General features: G+C 43.6%; 2 long non-coding RNA genes across 4 annotated transcripts; both read left to right on the plus strand.

Annotated features, from left to right (window-relative positions):
- The first annotated feature begins 5,154 nt into the window (after nucleotides 1-5,154).
- LOC123186221 (uncharacterized) lies at nucleotides 5,155-7,911 on the plus strand. Its single transcript, XR_006493571.1, has 3 exons — nucleotides 5,155-5,379; nucleotides 5,475-5,550; nucleotides 7,698-7,911. It is a non-coding gene; the product is annotated as an uncharacterized lncRNA (long non-coding RNA).
- Nucleotides 7,912-13,285: 5,374 nt separating this feature from the next.
- On the plus strand, nucleotides 13,286-17,307 carry LOC123186220 (uncharacterized). 3 transcript variants are annotated; one of them, XR_006493569.1, is made up of 7 exons: nucleotides 13,290-13,564; nucleotides 13,816-13,948; nucleotides 14,205-14,288; nucleotides 15,451-15,590; nucleotides 15,671-15,814; nucleotides 16,300-16,385; nucleotides 16,747-17,306. It is a non-coding gene; the product is annotated as an uncharacterized lncRNA (long non-coding RNA). The 3 variants fall into 3 exon arrangements; XR_006493568.1 differs by having other exon boundaries at nucleotides 13,286-13,564; nucleotides 13,816-14,288; nucleotides 16,747-17,307; XR_006493570.1 differs by having other exon boundaries at nucleotides 13,286-13,564; nucleotides 13,816-14,288; nucleotides 16,308-16,385; nucleotides 16,747-17,307.
- Nucleotides 17,308-20,287: the final 2,980 nt, after the last annotated feature.

Here is a 20,287-nt window from a genome sequence, read left to right on the forward strand (position 1 = left end):
GACACCCGCTAGTCACCTGTGTGCATAGCACGACGGTAAAACCAGTCTCGCGTAAGCGTACGCGTAATGTCGGTCCGGGCCGCTTCATCCAACAATACCGCCGAACCAAAGTATGACATGCTGGTAAGCAATATGACTTGTATCGCCCACAACTCACTTGTGTTCTACTCGTGCATATAACATCTACGCATAAAACCTAGCTCGGATGCCACTATTGGGGAACGTAGTAATTTCAAAAAAATTCCTACGCACACGCAAGATCATGGTGATGCATAGCAATGAGAGGAGAGAGTGTTGTCCACGTACCCTCGTAGACCGAAAGCGGAAGCGTTAGCACAACGCGGTTGATGTAGTCGTACGTCTTCACGATCCGATCGATCAAGTACCGAACACACGGCACCTCCGAGTTCTACATACGTTCAACTCGATGACGTCCCTCGAACTCCGATCCAGCCGAGTGTTGAGGGAGAGTTTCGTCAGCACGACGACGTGGTGATGATGTTCTACCGACGCAGGGCTTCGCCTAAGCACCGCTATGATATGATCGAGGTGGATTATGGTGGAGGGGGGCACCGCACACGGCTAAGAGATCCAAGGGATCAATTGTTATGTCTTTGGGGTGCCCCCTCCCCCGTATATAAAGGAGTGGAGGAGGGGGAGGGCCGGCCCTCTCTATGGCGCGCCCTAGGGGAGTCCTACTCCCACCGGGAGTAGGATTCCCCCTTTCCTAGTAGAAATAGGAGCCCTTCCAAGTAGTAGGAGTAGGAGGGAAGAAAAGGGAAGGGAAAAGGAGAAGGAAGGAAGGGGGCGCCCCCCTCCCTAGTCCAATTCGGACCAGTCCATGGGGAGGGGTGCGTCCACCCTTTGAGGCCTTTCTCTCCTTTCCCGTATGGCCCATTAAGGCCCAATACGAATCCCATAACTTTCCGGTACTCCCGAAAATACCCGAATCACTCGAAACCTTTCCGATGTCCGAATATAGTCGTCCAATATATCGATCTTTACGTCTCGACCATTTCGAGACTCCTCGTCATGTCCCTGATCTCATCTGGGACTCTGAACTCCTTCGGTACATCAAAACACATAAACTCATAATATAACCGTCATCGAACTTTAAGCGTGCGGACCCTACGGGTTCGAGAACTATGTAGACATGACCGAGACACATCTCCGGTCAATAAACAATAGCGAAACCTGGATGCTCATATTGGCTCCTACATATTCTACGAAGATCTTTATCGGTCAAACCTCATAACAACATACGTTGTTCCCTTTGTCATCGGTATGTTACTTGCCCGAGATTCGATCATCGGTATCTCAATACCTAGTTCAATCTCATTACCGGCAAGTCTCTTTACTCGTTCGGAACACATCATCCCGCAACTAACTCATTAGTTGCAATGCTTATAGTGATGTGCATTACCGAGTGGGCCCAGAGATACTTCTCCGGCAATCGGAGTGACAAATCCTAATCTCGAAATATGCCAACCCAACAAGTACCTTCGGAGACACCTGTATAGCACCTTTATAATCACCCAGTTACGTTGTGATGTTTGGTAGCACACAAAGTGTTCCTCCGGTAAACGGGAGTTGCATAATCTCATAGTCATAGGAACATGTATAAGTCATGAAGAAAGCAATAGCAACAAACTAAACGATTAAGTGCTATGCTAACGGAATGGGTCAAGTCAATCACATCATTCTCTAATGATGTGTCCCCGTTAATCAAATGACAACTCATGTCTATGGCTAGGAAACTTAACCATCTTTGATTCAATGAGCTAGTCAAGTAGAGGCATACTAGTGACATATTGTTTGTCTATGTATTCACACATGTATTATGTTTCCGGTTAATACAATTCTAGCATGAATAATAAACATTTATCATGATATAAGGAAATAAATAATAACTTTATTATTGCCTCTAGGGCATATTTCCTTCACATAAGTAGCAAAAGATTCACAGAAAGAAACTACTATCTCAGAGTCAAGTCCATATTTAGTGCTAAATTTACGGAAAGCATCGGTATCCATAAAAGATTTAACACAATCAAAACTATGTGTCATACCTGACTCCTTACCTTTGTCAAGGTTCCAATATTTAGAGTTGCGTTTAATTCTTTCCAATAAATACCATTTGAATTCAATAGTCTTCATCATAAAAGAGCCAGCACAAGAAGTATCAAGCATGGTGCGATTGTTATCAGAAAGCCGAGCATAAAATTTTTGAATAATCATTTCTCTTGAGAGCTCATGATTGGGGCATGAATATAACATTGATTTAAGCCTCCCCTAAACTTGAGCGATGCTTTCTCCTTCGCGAGGCCAAAAATTATATATATATAATTGCGATCACGATGAACAAGATGCATAGGATAAAACTTCTGATGAAATTCCAATTTTAATCGTTTCCAATTCCAAGACCCCATATCATCACATAGCCTATACCATGTCGATGCATCTTCCTTTAAAGATAAAGGGAAGACCTTCTTCTTAACAACATCTCCGGGTACACCTGCAAGCTTAAATAATCCACAAACTTCATCCACATATATTAGATGATCATCAGGATGTTTTGTTCCATCTCCTAAAAAGGGATTATCTAGCAGTTTTTCTATCATACCCGAAGGAATTTCAAAGCAGACATTTTCATTTTCAGTAGGTTCAGTAGGTTGAGGAGCAACTCTTTGCTCTACTGGTTGGTGTGAAGATACCCCGAACAAGCCCCTCAGAGGATTACTTTCCATAGTAACAAGTGAAAGTAAATTTCAGCACACTATATAAATTTTTCCTTACCAAATTCCACCTACCAAAGGCGCTTCACTCCCCGGTAACGGCGTCAGAAAAAAGTCTTGATGACCCACAAGTATAGGGGATCTATTGTAGTCCTTTCGATAAGTAAGAGTGTCGAATCCAACGAGGAGCAGAAGGAAATGATAAGCGGTTTCCAGCAAGGTATTCTCTGCAAGTACTGAAATAAGTGGTAACAGATAGTTTTGTGATAGGATAATTTGTAACGAGCAACAAGTAACAAAAGTAAATAAAGTGCAGTGAGGTGGCCCAATCCTTTTTGTAGCAAAGGACAAGCCTGGACAAACTCTTATATAGACAAAGGCGCTCCCGAGGACGCATGGGAATATCATCAAGCTAATTTTCATCACGCTCATATGATTTGCGTTCAGTACTTTGATAATTTGGTATGTGGGTGGACCGGTGATTGGGTACTGTCCTTACTTGGACAAGCATCCCACTTATGATTAACCTCTATTGCAAGCATCCGCAACTACAACAAAAGTATTAAGGTAGACCTAACCATAGCATGAAACATATGGATCCAAATCAGCCCCTTACGAAGCAACGCATAAACTAGGGTTTAAGCTTCTGTCACTCTAGCAACTCATCATCTACTTATTACTTCCCAATGCCTTCCTCTAGGCCCAAATAATGGTGAAGTGTGATGTTGTCGACGTTCACATGACACCGCTAGAGGGATGACAACATACATCTGATCAAAATATCGAACGAATACCAAATTCACATGACTACTAATAGCAAGACTTCTTCCATGTCCTCAGGAACAAACGTAACTACTCACAAAGCATAAACATGTTCATAATCAGAGGGGTATTAATATGCATATAGGATCTGAACATATGATCTTCCACCAGATAAACCAACTACATCAACTACAAGGAGTAATTAAAACTACTAGCAACCTACTAGCACCAATCCCGGACTTGGAGACAAGAATTGGATACAAGATATGAACTAGGGTTTTCAGAGGAGATGGTGCTGATGAAGATGTTGATGGAGATTACCCGAGAGGAGCGTTGGTGATGACGATGGCGATGATTTCCCCCTCCGGGAGGGAAGTTTCCTCGGCAGAACAGCTCTACGCGAGCCCTAGATTGGATCCGCCAAGGTTCCGCCTCGTGGCGGCGGAGTTTCGTCCGAGAAGATGGCTTCTTATTTTTTTTCCCACCGAAAGACTTCATATAGCAGAAGATGGCCACCGGAGGGCCACCAGGGGGCCCACGAGGTAGGGGGCGTGCCCAGGGGGGTAGGGCGCGCCCCCCACCCTCGTGGGCAGGGTGTGCCCCCCTGGTGAATCTCTTCCGCTGAGTATTTTTTATATATTCTAAAAACGTTTTCTGTGAAGTTTCAGGACTTTTGGAGCTGTGCAGAATAAGTCTCTAATATTTGCTCATTTTCCAGCCCAGAATCCCAGCTGTCGGCATTCTTCTTCTTTATGTAAACCTTGTAAAATAAGAGAGAATGTGCATAAGTATTGTGATATAATGTGTAATAACAGCCTATAATGTAATAAATATCGATATAAAAGTATGATGCAAAATGGACGTATCACCGGCAGGAGGGTGGTTGAAGGTGCCAGGATGGCAGGCCGCGGAGCCGGCGCGTGGGCGAAGCAGCCGGCTGCCGCGCACGGGGCAGGAGTCTGCCGGGTCCGCGGGCGTGCGGGAGGCCGGCTGGACGACGTAGCGAGCCGGACCCGACGCGATGACGGAGCAGGGGAGCCGGCCAGCGGGGCGACGCATGCGGAGAGGGCGACAGTCGGGCCATGCTGCGGCAATCGGCGGGCGAGACGAGGCGGTGGCGGGGGCGGATATACGAAACCAAGAATCTGCCGCGCCGTCGGCAATGGCGGGTCGCCGCCTGACCCTGCTGCTTGTCGCGATGCCCGCCGCGTTCCTGGCAGGCGCGAGCGACTCGACGCGGTTCTCCCTGCTCTGCCTCGCCGCGCCGGCGTCCCTTCCCGACCTAGCGCGCAGCGACCGGCAGCGGATGGCGGGCTCATCGTGTGCCTCTTCGGTTGCCGCGGCCTTCGCGATGCCGCTCACCTCCTGCGCGGCGGCGGGTCAGCAGTCGAGACGGCGGCACCGCGCATCAACTTCCACCGGTGAAAGTTCGGCTTTCGGCCTGTCACGTTTCTCTCTGTCACCCAGCCCAAACTACATAAACAGAGGAGGTGTCTCGCGGTATGTGGACCCTACCCACAGAAAATACGGCCCAGTCCCTCTCACGGACACGTATGCGGCCCGCTCAAAAAAACCAAAAACGTATGCGGCCCGCTCCATGTGTACCTTGTCTCTCTTATACCGGGCGAAACGCGACGGCTGCCGAGATCCGCGGCGCTCAGCCCCAGCCTCGCCGCCGCCGCCTTGGATAGCCGGGGCACGTACGCCTAGATTAGGGTGGGGGATGTTCGGGATGCGAGCGAGCGGCGCGGGGATGGGCACCTGTACGACGACCCGGATGCCGTCGCCATCCTGGCGCTCCTCGACTCCCCGCTTCGACGGCGATAAGTCGACGCGCTCAAGCATCGCGCATGGCGTCTACGCTGACCACGTCTCCCGGCAGGTCCGGCTAGCGTTCCCCTCGTCTCGTTTCATCTCATCTCACGCCGCGGATTTGGGCGACTGAATTGCGTGTGTGCTACTGTGCTTGAGGCGCAGGTGGTCAGGAACGTCTCGCGTAGTCGCTTGAGGTGAAGAAGCTCGTCTAACTCTACCTGCTCCACTACGCCAAGAAGTAAGCTCAGCCCCTCCCCCTCCCCCCACCCCCTCATCCGCACTCCTGCCAAATCCTAAGTAGATTCACTGCCAATTAGTGGAAGTGGACTAAGTGCAAGAAAAGAAAGAGGTAATTGTACTGAGGCATGCTTTGACCTAGAAGCTCCTTAAATTTTTTCTTCATATTTGTAATAATTAATATATGTAATATCTATATATAAACGTATCCCTGTATCCATGTTTTTAGAAAATTGGCGTATCAGGCATATCCCCGTACCGCGTATCCGATACGTATCCAAGTATGCGTGCAACATAGTTCGTTTGCAATTTTTTTCTTGTGATTAGTTGAGACAGATTGGAGCTAATTAGGCAGGTTATGGAACAGGTTGTCAAAAAAAAAATCTCTTCTTTAGCAAAAACAAGTTTCCTCGATGCTTGGCCTGGACCATGAAATTGCTGGCATTGCAATGTTTGATATGTTAAAATATAATCTTCTGATGTTGCGGACACTTGTGTTTGACACTCGTGCACAATCTTGATTGTAGCTGTGAGTAATCCTAGTCGAGCAGACATGATGCGTTTGCATTCAGGCAAACTTGTCTAAGGAAGTTTGAAACCTGTACAATGCTTCTCCAGTGAAAAACTTCTGCCTGCGTTCATCATAGTGCAAGGAGTGAAAAACCTGACAAAATTAAATCGTGGCTATGGGTGATCCTAGTCCTGCTCCTGCCAGAGCAGACTTGATGTTTTGCACTCAAAGGTTAGGAATGAGAATATGATGTTGCAATTTTGTTGTTTGAAAAAGTCTGAACCATATGCATTATTTCTCTATTAGTGAAGAAACTGCACCTGTCCCCAGTATAGTGCAGTGAGTGAAAGCATCGAGCTTTGCTTTGTGTTTGTGCATGTGCAGCGAGTGAAAGCGTCGAGCTTTGCTTTGTGTTTGTGTGTGTGCACGGGAGGCTGATGGCGCTGTCCGTGGCTGTGGCTAACTACTGAGTATTCGTTATGGTTAGATGGTAAAGATAGCTTACCTGACAAGATCTGACTAGTGCACCGTGCTTGCACGTTCTGTCCAATAATAGTGGTAGCATATATGGCTTTGGTATAATAACTGATTAGCTCAGGTCTGACATACTGAACTAGAAAGAATTTATGAGTGTCAGTAAGCTCATCACCCGAGAGATATGCCCGTCTGTCTCAACTGAATTGTCAAGAGTGGGGATAATTTTTTTTACAGAAGAGGAGAATAATTTTTGATATATAAGGATGTTTGCATCACAAACTTGTTATAGTTTCTTGGTTGTTTGGATGTACGTATAAGTTTAGGATTGGAATAATATGATTTCTGGTTATAGATTCTTGGTTGTTTCTTAGAGAATTTCTAGCTGATACCCTATCCCCAAAAGTCAATTTTTTTAAGGATTAAACTTTTCCTCAGCTAGTAGATGCCTTAAACTTTAATTCCCTATAATTGACATTTGATTCACGCAATTTATCGAACACTTTGCCTGTGAGCAAACCGGCTGCACACATCGAGCTAAATCCATCGCACACACAATGAACTTGCTAAACCCATCATAAAAACATTGAAACAAACCATTGGCAGCTTTCGCTTATTAAACAACTAAATCAAATGATCACATAGATTCCAGCAAAATAAACGATTGACATGGTTGGTGCTGTTGTCCGTATGGAGCACCACGAATCAAATCCAACCCAAGTAAAAAGCTAGTGTCTCTAGTTTCTCACCAAATCTACACCGCAACTGGCTCTCACCTGTCATCCTCTCCCTTTTCTCTCTTGTCGACAAGTGGGCCCTCGTCTCCCTTTTCTCTCTTGTCGACAAGTGGGCCCTACTGAAAGTTTGAAATTAGTGTGTACCGTTTCAGTGTGTAAATTAAGGCATATTTGTTTTGTCGACCCCCTTGGTGTAGTTATGTTTAATTGGGCAGGCCCGTTCTAGCCCATTTCACTTTTTCTGATCTGAAATCCAAGAAACTTCCAAAAATCATATTTATACAACCGCAACTACAAATCATTTCATTATTTTTCGTAAATTCATCTAAATTTCCCTCTTTCCAAAGATACTACTTTTGTAAATTAGAGCCCTTTGCATGTACTGTTTATCGATTTTGTGCTAATTTTTATTTTTCTCGCATGTAGAAATGTTATTTTCAGGAAGATTCAAGGGATTCGAGTAGTGACCAGAAGCATTGAAGATTTTGCTAAGCAAGGCAAGCAACCTACTTTGATCATGGTGGACCCATATTTGCATACACACTTTATTATTATTTTTCATGCATAAAGTATTGTTTGCTATTATTATTGCCATGGTAAGTAAATTAGCCAGGGTTTAGCTATGACCTATGTGCTTGATATTGACAACCCCCTCTACATACCCACTGGCCACAAATAAATGTGTCACAGGTGCAAGTTTAATACTCCCTCTGGTCCATATTAGTTGTCGTTGATTTAGTACAAGGATGGGAGGGAGTAGTAATCTTTGGCTAGTCATAGGACTTGGGAATAGTATATGTTACTACCTTCATAATGGGTAGTAAAATATGTGTGGTATCATGCAAGTCTTCATTTATTTAGATGTAGAGTCATTTTGCCTTGGATTGCGTTATGTTACGGCAAACACCTTTCTCCTCATTAACCACTTGCCACCCGTGGAGACAAGGGGGGGCGAGCAGGGGCTAGACCCCTGCCAATCGCTCGCCCCCCTCAACCGTTTTCAGCAGGCTGTATACTATACATCGCTAATGGCCGCAGTTAATGGCATCATTAGCCCATATAAAATTACCAGTATTACTCGTATTATTTCATTGCACCAGCAACACTGAATACAAAAGGCCAGAGCCCAATAGCCCATAGTGTTTTCCCTCTGGATACAATGTGATCCATCCGATCTATTGAGTGCGTCTTCTACTGGACTCTTAGGGCTTTGCCGTGGCCGCCGGCCGCCTTGCATGCCATCCGCCGTCATGCATATCCTGCTAGAGTGTTTGCCATTGCCGCGGCGGCCGCCCGTCACGATGACTACACCATCCACTGGTCTAAGTCCGCTGTCCGGATACAACCAGACACAGGTGGATTAGATCCTCAGAAATTCAGAAGGCTGCTAACCAGGTGACCAGGATCGAAGATATTGGCAGCAGGTACCACTACGCACCAGTAGTTCCTTTCATGAATTATGATCTTAGTCTGGTTAATTAGCATTGCGTACAAAATAGAGCTTTCGACAATTTTGTGCATCTTCGGATCCACGACATGAGGTATTTCACGTGTCTAATACATCCACAGTGGTGGAGTTCCGTATCCTTTAGTCTTTTCTAGTCAAAAATGGACTCAATTTGAGTGTAAACTTGCCCATTTCCAGCTGGATGTTTGCAACCATCTAAACCTAAAAATCTCATCTTCACATGCCAATTTAACTGTCAGATGGTTTTAAACAAGTAAAGCCACTACACACTCAATGGTTGATCGGTTGGTCATAACTCTTCTAATATCAACCGCGACAACCAAACAAGCATTTTCGGTATGAACTAGTCAAGAAAATGTTTTCGAATCAAAATGAAGACGATTTTTTTCAACATTATATGATTGTCTATATTGTTAAGGAAAAATAGTTGTAAAGTTCACATTATCAACTTGTCCAACATTGGTGGTCGTAGAGTCAATTTAAGTTAACAGAAATATCACATTTTTTTGTAGTTTCAGATATACATTTTGATGATTTATCATCAACACTATCGTAAGCCTTAAAATATGGTGATTTTCCATGACTTTTTGTGAATGTTGGCTTTTCGCCCCCCTGATGACCAAATCCTGGCTCCGCCCCTGCATGCAAGTCTTCATTTATTTAGATGTAGAAGTCATTTTGCCTTGGATTGCGTTATGTTACGGCAAACACCTCTCTCCTCATTAACCACTTGCCACATATAGCTAAGTTACTCTCCCACTATGACCAACCTTAGCCTGCTAGTCACATAAATCATAGGACTTGGGAATAATCTTTGTTGCTCATAACAAATGTATTAACAAACCAAGGGTGCCACTAACGCCCATGGGATGATTCTCAAAATAAGCTTTTACATAATGGAGATTAAGTGGGGATGTTATCAAAAGGCAAAGTGTGCAAGCGTTGATAGTCACAAAAACCTTACATGTGCAAGCACGAACGACAGATGGGTGGGGGAAGCTAGCTCGCAGAGGAAGTCGGCGATAGGATCTGGCGCACCCAAATCGGCACCAACCACAAGCCCAGGAGTGGGCACGTCCATGTCAGGGCATACATGGGCCAGAGGGATGGTCTCGGCCCAATCAGGTGAAACGACTGGGATTGGACTGGAAGGCCTAGAACCCGGTTCTTCCGTGTGTGCTTCGTCAGGATCCATCTCCAGGAGAGACATGATCGAATCCTTGGGACCACCGAGGTTCTCCATCCTAGAAAACACATCGGTCTCTATCATCTGGCGCTGCACCACTACCTCCCGCTGTGTGTACTAGCCAGCCTCCAGCACTCGCTGCAAATCAGTATCATTGATGGGGCAAGCAACAGGAGTTGGGTCTTCCGAAAGCATCTGACGAGCTTCCACTTCTTGGTTGATCGTTGGTGACCAGCGCATGCAACCCACCTTCTACAGGCCCCGCCGCAATAGCTAGCGAACAAGCGAGCATCCCCACCGAGAACCCTTGCCAAGCAGACCCAACATGCTGGCCGCCGCCGTAGCTTTCATAGCGATCACCGCTGTGACCTCCACCTCCGAATCGGCAGCCGCCATCCCGCCTGGATGGCCTACCGCCACCAGAGCTCTGGCCATGATCCCCACCGCCGAGGTGGTGACCACCACCTCCAGACCCGCCATCTCCATCTCGCCTAGGGCCAAGCTGAGAATGCGCACTTGCTCTTGGTGGCGTCGGTGGAGATGTCCCGTGCTCTAGTCCCAAAGTCCACTGGTAACGCCATTCTCGTGGCCCCTCCTCAGAACGCGATTCTGAAGGGATGCCGTTGTTGTTGCTCTGCTCGCTTCTGCCGCTCGCCGGACAAGACACAGGTGCCTAACAGAAGTCAATCACCCTGTCAAGGTGAAGCAGAACTTTGTACTCAAGCATCTTCAAGGGGCCCGATCTTCTCATCGGCTTGGCCTCGACACCTAGCTTCGAACAATGGAACAAGTGCGCACGCTGCTCTACCGGTTCCTCCAGCTGCAAGACATCTCGGGTGGCAAGCCTGTTGACATCTCCCAACCACACCCAGAAGCGCATGCACGCAGGAGGGTTCAACATCAGGAGGGACTTGCTGAAACATGGAAAAGGTCCCGCGGGAAGTATCGGCGAGAGGAGGTATCTCTGTTCCAGGCAGGAAAATGACAAGCCAAAATTTGTACCATGGAAGGCCAAACCCACAGGCTTAGACTGAATAGTCGATGCTTCTGTGAAGCCCATTTAACAGTGAAGCTTGATAAAAAGCATGAACTCTAGTATGTGAGCAGTTTCGTCGATGATCACAGCCACGTTCTTGCAAGACCGGAAGAAGTCCTGCTTCTCTTGTCTCATAATAAGATCAAAGAATTTCACAGAACAGAGATCTTAGCTATGACAGAAGCTGGGATCAGAAAACACATTAGTTTTGACAACTTCATCAACAGGTATGGGTCGTATGCTAAGGCATGGTTTCAGAGGAGTTGTATAATATGTGCTATAGAGAAGATGAAACTGCTTGCACGGGGTGATCCTGACACTACCATAGGAATAATGATGACTACAAAGGATCCATATTTTTTCTTTGAGCACACTGTTGACGTTGAAGGCGGGCTCAAAAACCTGTTCTAGTGTGATTCACACTCATGTCGGGATTATCTTGACTACGGTGATGCGACCGTCTTTGACAGTACGTACAAGATGAACATGTATGGAACGCCGTTCATCCCTTTTATGGGTCTAAACAACCACTGTCGCACTACGGTATTTGGTTGCACCATTGTTTTAGATGAGACTGAAGGTACATATGTTTGTTTGGCTGCTTCAGACGTTCTTGAAAGCTCTCTGTTAGAAAAAACTCAAGTTCGTAATTACTGATGGAGATGCAGCGATGATAAGGGCTATCAGGAAGGTTCTTCGTGACGCGTGGCATCGTCTATGTGCATGACATATTGAATCTTCCGCATATCTTGCTCATCCGACATGGCATGAATCACCGAACCCGCACTCAGGAAGAGTAATGCTTTGAAAAACGCGTGATTCATTAAGTGAAAGACGCTAACCGAATAGTTAGAGATGCCGCAAGCAAAGATCATATAGCCTAATTGACTGCAAGTTGAATAAGCTATGACCCTCTTTAGATCGTTCTGTAATATTCCAGTGGTTGCCGCAAGGAATGACGTCATAGCTCCTGCAAAAGTAATAACAATCAAAGCCGTAGGTGAGTCGATATGTCATGCACATAGACGATGACACGCGTCACGAAGAACCTTCCTGATAGCCCTTATCATCACTGCATCTCCATCAGTAATTACGGACTTAGGCTTCTTCTGACAGTGAGCTTTCAAGAACGTTTGAAGCAGCCAAACAGATGTACCTTCAGTCTCATCTGAAACAATGGCACAACCGAATACCGTAGTGCGACGGTGGTTGTTCAGACCCACAAAAGAGATGACCGGCATTCCATACATGTTCATCTTGTATGTACCGTCGAAGACAGTCACATCACCTTAGTCAAGATAATCTCGATGTGACTGCGGATCACACCAGAACAGGTTTTTGAGCCCGCCTTCAATGTCAACAGTGTGCTCAAAGAAAAAGAAAATCTGGATCCTTGTCCTTTCTAGTCATCATGATTCCTATGGCAATGTCAGCATCACCATGTGCAAGCAGTTTCATCTTATCCCTATATAACATATTTTACAACTTCCTCCTCCCAGACCCAGCCTTAGCATACGACCCATACCTGCTGACGAAGTTGTCAAAAATAATGTGTTTTTTTATCCCAGCTCTCGCAATAGCTAAGATCTCTGCTCTCTGAAATTCTGTGATCTGATTATAAGACCAGAGAAACGGGACTTTGTCCGGTCTTGCAACAACTTGGTTGTGATCATCAACGAAACTGCGGACATACCAAAGTTCATGCTTTTTATCAAGCTTCACTGTTAAATGGGCTTCGCAGAAGCATCGACTCTTCATTCTAACCCTGCGGGTCTGACCTTCCATGGTACTCCCTCCGTCCGAAAATACTTGTCAAAAAATGGATAGAAATAAATGTATCTGGAGCTAAAATATGTCTCGGTACATCCATTCATCCGACAAGTATTTTTGGACGGAGGGAGTACAAAATTTGGCATGTCGTTTTCCTGCCCTGGAACAGATATACCTCCTTAAGCGGATACTTTTCGCAGGACCTTTTCCATGTTTCAGCAAGTCCCTCCTAGTCATTTGTTTTGAAGCAAAGACCAAAAGGAATAGTAACTCAAGAAGTTAGAACAAGTAATTGTGCTAACCAAGAATTGTGCTAACCAAGAAGTTAGAACAAGTAATTTTGCAGTGGTAATTATGTATGATTCTCAATACATGCATTATTCTTTCTCTTGATTTGTCCCTCTTTTACTTGCATGCTATTCTTTTTTAATGGTTTTACACTCATTATGTAACAAAAAATGTAGAGGTTGGATATATATTTGCTATGCATTATTGAAGCGCTGCAGTGCATAAATATCTTTCCATGTATTTGGTGAACAGAAATGGAACCGCCACCTTCACAACAGAACATCACGAGCGAGTGGTCGATGGACTGCCAATGCTGCTCCAAAGGGGCTGACCTTCACCTCCCCGTGTCCCTGAACAAGATGGACCAACGAGTTGTGACCATGTCCTCTGCGAGAAGTGCATCAAGGTGGCCATCAAATTGTCGCTGCTACTACTGCTCGACCTGTGCTCTGAACGGGGCTGACACCGCGTGCTGCTTGCCATTGGTGCAGGCCATGGAGCTTCTGCTTGCCATGCGTGCCTCCTTCCTTCGGCAGAAGCACCAGGTAGTATTTACTATGTTGAGTGATCTTCCTTTTCCTCTTAAAAGTACAGTTTTGAAAAAAAAATCTAGATGGTTCAGTGTTTTGCCTAATTAGAAATAACTCTAATCAATAACCGTTACAAAGCCTCCTAATTAGAAATAACTCTAATCAATAACCATTACAAAGCCACCTAATTAGAAATAACTCTAATCAATAACCGTTACAAAGCCTGTGTGTGTGACCTCTGCTCTTTCCATTTTCTTGGCTTGCAGGTCGCCACTGGAGCCGGACAAGGTCATGATGACTTGCCTTACCTGGTGAGGTATTGGCTAGGAAGAGTGCAAGCCGCCACCACCATGTACCAGATGGCGCCATCAAGGACATCATACTGCTGATGATCTACAGGTCCATTTCTCCTTTTCTCCCTCTCTCTCAAATGTCAAGCTCGATTCTTATCATTTTGCACAATGGAGGTCCCCTGAAAGCCACTTGACCGAAATCACGTGTCTTGTGATATGCATTTCATACGGTTGCTTTCCCTTGATATTTTCCTGCTTTGTATTTGTCTTATGGATACGAACAAATATGATTATGATTCCTGCATTGCATATGGTTGCTTTCCATTGATGATAAATGGTGAACAACTATGGTGTTTTTCCAGCTTAACTACAGAAAGTTGAAATGTGCCTAGCTCGAACCCATTTGTCACTCAAGCGTCTTCCTTTCTACTTCATATATGGGTCTGGTATGTCCTTTATACTCAGTACATTCATGTCTGGTCTGTGAGATCTGCTAAATTTAATGTTGCGCCACATGCAAGATAGATGATCTCCATATATTATTACTTTTGACTGACAAGAAGTTCAGATATTGTTGCTCTGTACTAATTATACTGAGATTATTTCTCTCTTATTGCTTTGGATGCTGAAATGTATTTCCGACCCTATACAAAAATATTTTTGTGTGTAAATAATGCATCACATAGTTTTTCTGTTGATAAACAAATTTTTGATGTATAAGCACTACCAAATCAGATTACCAGACTAAGAAATCTACCGCTCGCTCCACAATAGGAATCGAAGAGTACCCTCATTTTAGTCCTTGAATTGTTTATTTTCTATATTATTTGGCTTCTGAAGTTCAGATGCAGACAAAGATTGTTTTTGCTTGCTTGTGGCGACGTAAGTATATGGTTTGCTCTGAAATATTAGTACTTTTGAGCTTACAGAGCACTATATATGAGTATATGTTTGGCTAGCGGTTCCCTTCAGGATACATGTGCTAGGTTTCAATATACGTCTTTGTTGCCTTGCTTGATTTGTTAGGCGTCTCATTTTTTTCTCTGTCTCGCAAGATATAATAGGCAGAGGCAAATAAAAAATCTACGCCATAAACGGATCCACACTGTAACTATGATACGTATAGAACTGTCAGTTTAAAGCTTGCTCTGGAAGGAGGCATTCTATTTATGCTCTTCGCTTATTATCTCTGTAAAATCTTAAGATTTTGGAGTGAGTTCTGAAATCTATTAGATCTAGACTTATACTTAGATTTGTCTGGTATCGGTTTTGCGTATCTTGTACTGAGTAAATAGTGAGGCTTAAATAGCATATTTGATTTCTACTGCTCAGTAAACGCTGGGAGCCCTAGGATCTTTCATCCAACGGTGGGGGAAATAACACCAAGATGATACATAAATGAAATTTAATCTGGATAAAGAATTAAATCCTATGGCTAATCGGCAGCTAAGTTTGGTCTACTGAGATTTAGCTAATTCTCATTTGACTTAGCACTAGCAAACAGATTGATATTATGAAGTTGAGCAAAATATGGCTTCTTTATTGCACCTTCTCAGTATATTTTCTCAAATCAGAAGTATAAATTGTGAAAACTACTCTTTTTTGTAGCTTCTATCTTTGCCTGTGTTGCTGAAGATAGAATGGATCTTCTTAGGGCTGCGATTATTGGCCCTAAGGGAACACCCTACCATGATGGCCTCTTCTTCTTTGATGCACATTTTACCTCTAATTATCCTTCTGAGCCTCCGGTATATAAGCTTCCGGCATTTCTTTTTATGTGATTATTTTTATCATTTTACTAAAATGCTTAACACTGATGGTGCTGCAGTTGGTGCATTACCATTCTGGAGGGCTTTGACTTAATCCGAACTTGTATAATTGTGGAAAAGTCTGCCTCATTGGTTTTATAAACTACCATGAGGGCTCTTCATCTCCAGTCGCTGGTCCACTGCTTCTCTGGTTTTATAAAAAGGTAGATATTGTTCTTTTCCTACCTCATTGGTACTTATAGCCTTATAGGAGGCTGATTCTCAAATTGGCTAATAAGCAAGGCTTAAATTGGCTAATAAGCAAGGCTTCTCTGGATGTATGAACCAGCATTACATTTGAAACTGAATCAAGTTAACAGTAGATGTAAAGGATTTTTTTCTGTCATGTTTGTCAAAATAGTGCATGACACATATCATGCTCATTGATATGCACGTGGGTTACAGTTACTGTACTGATTACAAAATCACCCAGGCTCTGTCATGAGAAATATAAGACAACAAAAAACAGTTGGTTACTTCTCTCCGATTTCACATGGATAGTTGGATTTTGGGGTACATGTGTAGTTTTAGTTCTATAACTTTGATTGACTCCCTGGTTAGTTGTTCGCACACTGTTGGATGCTTAGTTCAGTTAAAAATATAATGCCGTATGAGTATAAGAATACTAACGAGCTTTCGCTCATGCTAGAGCTGCAGTAACAACTAAGCATCCGATATATAATAACATCATTAAAGGGGCACGGAGCGGCGATCCAATATACACCGGCGATGAAGGTATATTCGTATACAATATGTATATGGTACCATCATCTCGGGCTTCCTTGGACTTCCTGTTTGACCTTTGTGCCTGTTCATATAATGATGTGATTCGGCACGCTGATTGCCTTTTTATCCGCTGATTTTTCTTTTCTCTCTTTTTATGATTAAATTTTCAGGAAAATACCACTGTATGATTATATAGGTTTAGCTCCAGTTCGCATTTTTTCTTTTTCAAGTGCATGCTATGGTTCATATAATAACTCCATTTCTTTATATTTCACTTTGTCAAGTGCATGCTATGGTTCAGAGCAAAATTCAGTTTTCAATTAGAATTCAGTGATGTTCTCACCTTAGATTTTATTTTGCGTAATTGTAGGAAGTGGGGATGGACATTCGTGGATTTGCCGTCCCTGATTTGCTTTGTGGAGGTATAATCTTTCATAATGTGTTGTTAACATATCTCTGGAATAAGTTCTTATGTTCAGTACATATAGTTTGGCTGATTATCTTTTAGGGGCCTTCTTTGGAAAGGCTTCGACAGACTGTTTGAATTACTGCCTTATTAGGTTAATGGAATTTGAACATGTGACTTTATCTTAGTGTCAACCATACAAAGGAATTAATGACCTGTTCTTAATGATATATAGAGTAGGCAGTAGTGCATGGTAATAATAAAAAATGCATCATGTGTGTGTGCAGGACACATGCCCATGATTCATAATGATTTGCGGCAGTCTTAGAAGAAAATTTCCCATTGCTTTCATCCCCTTTTGAGTGTCAATTGCAAAGTTCATCCGTTGGTGAAAGGAAACTGTACTCTTCTTTGTTTTAGTGCTCTGTCTCCCTACTTCTATGACAGAATGGTGTGGCTTTGTGTACAGTAAATGTTCTCTACTCTTGCATCCCATGTATTACTATTGACATGGTTTGTCTACACTTATCTTTAAGGCTACAACCTGGAGTCTCATAGGTGTGTGAAGATGATCTAGGGCATTTGCTTCGTTAGGGGTTCACTTATGTACAAGAATGGCATGTTCTTTCACGTGTAATATATTGTGGTTTTTTCTACTCGACACCACCTGGACCATGATCACCGTAACCTGCTCTATGGTTTGGATCTGAGCACTGGACCATGGTGCTGGACAGGGCACGACGCCCTAAAGACCGCTCTTTGGAATTCCAATATACTTAGATAGATAGAAATGAAAGTTGAGGACTAACATGTATGTTGTATCGTGGATGTCCCCCTTCATAGCATTGTTTTATGAAATGCACTAATACTCTGAGAAGTTGTTTTGAGTATATTTGTTACAACAAGTATGCTTTGGTATGAAATTTGCCAATATCGTGTGATGAACCTTGATGTTTAGTATTGAATCATTAGTAAGTGTTTACTAACCTCCTTTTTTAGATGTTACCTTTGCAGTGAAGTTGTTTTTGGTATAACTTTATCCTATGTAGCTGCCTTGCTTATATATGGATGTGCTGCAAACTTTGTTTCAGATTAGGACATTGCTCTCTCATTTTCGCGCTCTTAGTACTGAACTTAATGGAAGTGGTTACCTTTCGTGGTCACGTGACTCGATGTCTTTTATTAGAAGTGAATGTTTCTTCTTTCTTTTATTTTGTTGTCCTATTTGAATACGTACGCTAAACCATGATTATATTTGCTTGACCACATCGTTAGGACCGGCACCCTCGCGCCAAGGCGCGCTGCCGATCTAGTATTCATGAATGCAGTAACCAAGAAGCCTAACTAAGTTTCTGTGCTACAATTTGGCAATTAGAACTACTTCATTCCTAAACTCTCCAACCCCTTTCCCAGATCCAATACTAAGCCTTTTGACAACAATTTCCTTGCCATTTTCCAACATTCCCTACACGAGCACATCATTTTTCAGTTTAACAAGAGAACGGCAAAAATATTTGTTCTTCAGAAATGAAGTTAAAAATGTTCATTACCTTGTACACTTTTCCAAAACCACCTTTTCCAAGCATGATGTGATCAGAGAAATAGTTTGTTGCAATGAGAATGTCTTCAAAGCCAACAGGCGGAAGTTCTGTATCTTCGTTCCCAAGTTCATCAGAAGCATTCAAGTGTTTTAGCTTATGTTTGTTTTGAACTTTTCTGCTGCTTTTACCTGACATGATAGTTTCATCAATATTGTCTCAAATGAATCCTTGATTAATATTTCTTTTTGAGAGATAAGGGTTAATGAGAAGTTATTCTACCTCTTGACTTGCATCCAAGGTATATGCATGTGAATATCAACAGACATGCCACAAACCGGAGTACAATCTTCAGTTTAGCTATCTTTTTCTCATCAACTGCAGATTTATAGTCCACCAAGAGAATAATGTCATACATTTGCTGCAAGTGTCATATTTACCGTGAATAATGCAACATTGTAACATCTCATGTACTGCAAACTCTAGGTAAATAATCATTACTTTGTACTGATGTAGAATTATCTGATGACACCAAAGAAGCTAGCATATAGGCTTTATCTATTACCATTTGAAATCGATAAATCGACTAAACTCTGATGAACTGGATGCCAATTGATGACAGGATCCTAAAGAAGCAAAATCTGAAAACAGGACTGCTTTCGATGCAAGGTGGGGATAATACAGTTGGCAGCACCGAACAAGCCAGGAATGAAACAGATAATATATGCAAGAACTGGGTAACATATTAATTCAAATTCTATCATCATATCTGATAGTACCATTTTCAACATGGATTTGTAAAAGGAGAGCACCAGTTGCACAATAGAGGTTCAAATTCCAGTGAAGTAAATTGCAAGGGTGCAACCGCGACTTGCTATTGTAGTAGCCACCATACAAACTTATATCAACAGGCAATCAATCTAACTGCATAAGCATTAAGAGCATTAAGATGGGTAAGGAATGTCAAATACCGCATGAGCTGGAAATACAGAGGTAAAGATTTTCAGTAATACCACCAGTAGACTTCCCAGTGTCAACAAGCCCCCCATCCAAACCAAGCACCTCGGACTATCTCCAATTGTGTCAAGACTACTCACGTTGGCATATGCATAAGCGGTGCATGAGCAGTTGCTGCTGCATTCTGTTGTGCATTGGTCGAAGCTTCTATTCCTGATGTACAGAAACTTGTCAGGCGTTTTCATGCCAGGCAAAGTTAGGAAACTATCTGTACCATCACATTTCAGCTCTTTCTTCCTTTGACATCCTCGGGAAAAGTTGAGGCCATCAGACTCAAACCCATCGAGGCACTTGCAAGTTGGAATCGCTTCCGTGCCATCACAGTAGCCAAATGGGCCACACGAATCATATCTATCACACTTAGCACTGGGCTGCTCCACGAAAGCATCCCAAGACAGTGACTTGCTGTTACATGTCATGAACTTCACCATGCTCGTATAGTGCAGCATCACACGCATGCTTGGTGAGCCATTGGAGACGGTATACGTTATGTAGAACTCGGCCCCTCTTCTTTCAATTGTTTGGAATATGATGGTGCATGTGTTGCTTCGGTACACGGCGTTGACAAGCGCACCAGTCCATGCAGCTCTACGCCAGTATGGTCTCGTCCCATTCCAGATGAAGACCTGGAGGACCGAGCTGGAGTCACTTCCCATGGAGTAGTCGCTTGTGGACGGGTCATCAGGGCCCCTCCATGCAACAAGGCGCTGGTAGCCCTCATTTTTGCTGCTCAACGGTGTAGTCATGTTGCATTTTTGCTGCTCAACGGTGCAGTCATGTTGGGGAGGACGATGTCGGTTGGGTAATTAAAGCTCTGCCATATATCCGTGCCGTTCGACAACCGGGTGACCAAGTTCCTGGTGTCAAGCAGTAGTTCTGGTGGCTTCGGTGGTGGTGATGTTGTTCGTGGTTGTCCAAAGAGTGCTTCCTTTGGAGTCTAACAAGGCAAG

The sequence above is a fragment of the Triticum aestivum genome, chromosome 2A (genome assembly GCF_018294505.1).
Source record: "Triticum aestivum cultivar Chinese Spring chromosome 2A, IWGSC CS RefSeq v2.1, whole genome shotgun sequence".
Taxonomy (NCBI): Eukaryota; Viridiplantae; Streptophyta; class Magnoliopsida; order Poales; family Poaceae; genus Triticum; species Triticum aestivum.